Below are 3,695 nucleotides of genomic sequence, written 5' to 3' on the forward strand. Positions count from 1 at the left end.
TATCTAATATCCTGAGTAACCATGTAATATCCTTTTCAATATTTTTCTTTTGACAAACAGTTTTGGATATGTGGTACACATTTACAGGAAATATTGACCGAATTAAAATTACACTCGACTTAGTAATCATTGTGAATGACATCCATTTCACTAACTTGACAAATTTAGTCCTCATCATTAGAATATACGTGAGCGTTTATTATTTATTGCGAATTACTGTTGAGAATAATTCGAAAATAAGTCCAAACATTTGAAATTTTTACTTGTAATTTACTTATAATTTATATGAATAATAACTAAATATTAATTAGTTGAATAACCATTATAACGCTCCAACTATTACAACGCTCAACTCTAATTTGCCCTATTATCACTTATTTACTACTTTACTGTACTATTGTTTATCGGGTTTTCTATTTAAAAGTCATTTTGCAATTATTTATCCTTGTTTACAAAAGAAACACGAACACGGGAACGTTAATATAAATATATATGCTACATGTTAGAAGCGATAAACTAAAACTTTCTTTGCTCCTCTCACACTTCGAGTTTACACGCGTAGCTCTCGCTGTTCCAATGAACATGAACTTTATCATGGTTTAAAGATAAAACCACGAGAGAATGTTGCAACCTTTTTACGAGCCGGCAGGATGATTCGTTTGGCAGTCAAGCGAACGATTGCGCGCTCGTCGGGCGAAGATCTTCGAAGAGCGTTCTGGGAACTGGAATGCTTCGGTTTCCAAGACATTTCGCGTCACTTTCGCACGAATGCATGTTAAAATGTATTAATTTGTATTCAACACCGTATTATATGTGTTTGCGAGTGAGTCTAGAAATGCATTCGACGAGATGCTATTAGCGCTATTTGTATCATTCTATCTTCATCGTTTATTACACGTAAAACAAGGATAGAATAATACAAATAGCGCTAACAGCTGTTCTCTCCGAACGCACCTTAGAATTCCAGGCGCAATATAATTACCGCGGCCTTTAACATTCATGAAATCATGGAGAACGTTGTCTCCTGCGAACTTTTTGGACGGATACAAAAGATAGAATTCTTTCGATTGTGGAAGAAAAAGAATTGCGCGATACCGATGAATCGAATTGAATCGTTGAACCATATCTTTTATAGTACGAAATTTAAAGTAGGAGATCAGCTCGAAATTAACGAAAAGGAGAGAAGAGATACTCGTAAATCAAGGGACTGTTACATGAGGATACAGTAATAAGGTCACCAGGTCAAACGTGTCATATCATGATTTAAGCGTAATACGTGTCATGTTACGTGAAAAATGTACACGTTATTTCTTCCTCTAAGATGAAAACGATATTTGCGAGAACGATTAACGTGAGCAACTGGTTCGTATAAATTAAGTGTACATAATAATATGTATAATTTGATAACACGGACATCTGCCTTGTGTGATGGCATACGCTAATGACAGATTATAATAGTAGATTGCCAGCGTATAAATATTGGACGTGTAGTAGGTATGTGTTAGTATTGTACGCGTTGTTTATTTGAATCAATGCTCGCGTGTCGTATCGATTATACGGGGGCGTCCGACGGCTGACAATGCTGCCAGAGATAGTGGACGCTATCTCGTGATGAAAATAATTTTATGACATCGAGTTTCAAACCGGAGCTGTTCAGAGCTAACGAATGAAAGGATGAGCGAGTTATCGATAAATCGCAAGAACGTTTCTACGTGGCGTAAAATCCATGGGCACGTGCTTCTGCGTCCTTCGGAAGTGTCCAATTAAATTTATCGAATAACTATATCTTCTACAGAGAAAAACATTCGTCAGTGTTTCAACGTTAATTTAAAACAGGAAATCTCTTTTTAATATCGCGAATAATCGATCGCATATTTAAAATGTTATGATGTTCAGGAAGTTGTAATGTTTCATCTCTTAATATTGCTTTAATGAGGATTAGTGCCAAGTGCTTAAAAAGCTTATGTGAGAATGATACAATAATGAATCATCCCATTTAATGATTAAGGTTCTTTAAGAGCGACGATTGTTATATCGGGTAATTACAAAATATCTAGTGTTCCGGAAATTAACAAGGTTATGCAATCTTATCGAATTTTACCAGTATTCTTGGATAACATAATCGCGCCTGCGAATATATTTATACGTATGTTCTACATATGTACTATACAAGAATAATTTTTGTTATTATAAAAGATTTGATATTATATCAGATCAATGTATTAATATAAAATTTATGTAATTTTCTTTTGCGTGACTAACTAATAACTTTCTATTAAATTATCTTTATTTTGGCAATACAATTTAAAGAATTTAAAGAAGGTGTACTAAGTTGATACAATATGCATTTACTTATATGATTAATTAAGTCATATCGTGTATACGTTTATATGCATCGCCGAAATTAAGATAATTTAATAGAAAATTACTGTTAATATTAAGTGCTTGATGTAAACAACGTCCATCTAGATCAGTTCAATTTGAGCTCCGGAATCAAAATGTAAAGCCATTGACGCAAAAAATTCAATGTGGATAAGATTTTGGGGACTGTAAAGTGTTGATGCATATCTGAATGATACTTATCAACATAGATAGTTTCTAAACATTCATAGTTTCTAAAATCTTACATTGAATTTTTTTGCGTCGATGGCTTTGTATTTTGGCTCTGGAACTCAAATTGAACAGACTTGATCTAGATGATCTAGACCATTAAAAAAAAAATTTATCCGTTTATTTTTATCAATATACATAGATTAACTTTAATATTTTCTGTACTGTTTCTATCAATGTAGATTAGCTTTAATCTTGGTTTAATTTGCTTTTTATTTTTTTCTAATTATAAGAATTAGAAAAAAATAAACAGTAAATTAGAAGATTAAATCTATATTAGATTAGATTAATCTATATTAGAAAAAATTAAATAAATAAAGAAATAGCCAATACGGTGTCGAGGGTGTCGAGGTAAGATCTTAGTGCCTAATATTTATATGTAATGTATTCTAAATACATCTTTCAGTTATACAATATGGTAATTATATCATATTATATTAATTATAATTTTTGTAATCGTAATATACTTAATTATCCTATATAATTATTCTCGTTATATATTACAATAAATTAAATTTAGGTAAAATTCTACATGATATTTATTATATTATCTACACTGTTAAATATATAGTGTCAAATTTAATCTAATGTGAGTCGCGACTGCTCTTAGTAAATACATCGTTATTTTATACTAAAATGATAATTAAATTTGATACTATATCGTGTCAATTTAACACTACATAGTGACATCACATAGTGTCAAATTGACATATATAGTGTCGAATATAACCATTGTTTTAATATAAAATAACGATATAATTGAGAAGAAGCAGCGGTGATTTTTATTAGGTTAAATTTGACACTAGATTGAACAGTATATAAAAAAGATTATTTAGTTTTTTGGACCACTCTATTTAGATGAATCATTTTTTAAGTTAAATCGTCACGTAAAACAAAAAAGATAACATAAAATAAGGATGTAATTTAAAATCTGTATCATTATATCTTCTATATATGCATCCATGCCCGGAAATGGAACATATCTTATCTCGGAAAATGAACGAGATATGATATAACAAAAAATTATAAAATAAAATAAATTATTAAAGTCTATTTTTATTTTCCTGTACTTTTATTATACCTTT

The 3,695-nt window shown here is 30.5% G+C and overlaps 1 protein-coding gene across 3 annotated transcripts in view; it reads left to right on the forward strand.

Annotated features, from left to right (window-relative positions):
- Positions 1-3,695, forward strand: part of LOC108747697 (glycoprotein 3-alpha-L-fucosyltransferase A) — a 38,568-nt gene that overhangs the window by 25,601 nt on the left and 9,272 nt on the right. The window contains exon 1 of one of the 3 annotated variants that reach the window (XM_018485345.1): positions 2,009-2,038. The exons of the other annotated variants lie outside the window; for them this stretch is intronic. The gene's annotated coding sequence lies outside the window, so the exon portion shown is untranslated. Of the gene's footprint in view, positions 1-2,008; positions 2,039-3,695 lie in introns of those variants that run through there. 3 annotated transcript variants of the gene reach the window in all.

This window comes from Trachymyrmex septentrionalis, unplaced genomic scaffold (genome assembly GCF_001594115.1).
Source record: "Trachymyrmex septentrionalis isolate Tsep2-gDNA-1 unplaced genomic scaffold, Tsep1.0 scaffold20, whole genome shotgun sequence".
Lineage (NCBI taxonomy): Eukaryota > Metazoa > Arthropoda > Insecta > Hymenoptera > Formicidae > Trachymyrmex > Trachymyrmex septentrionalis.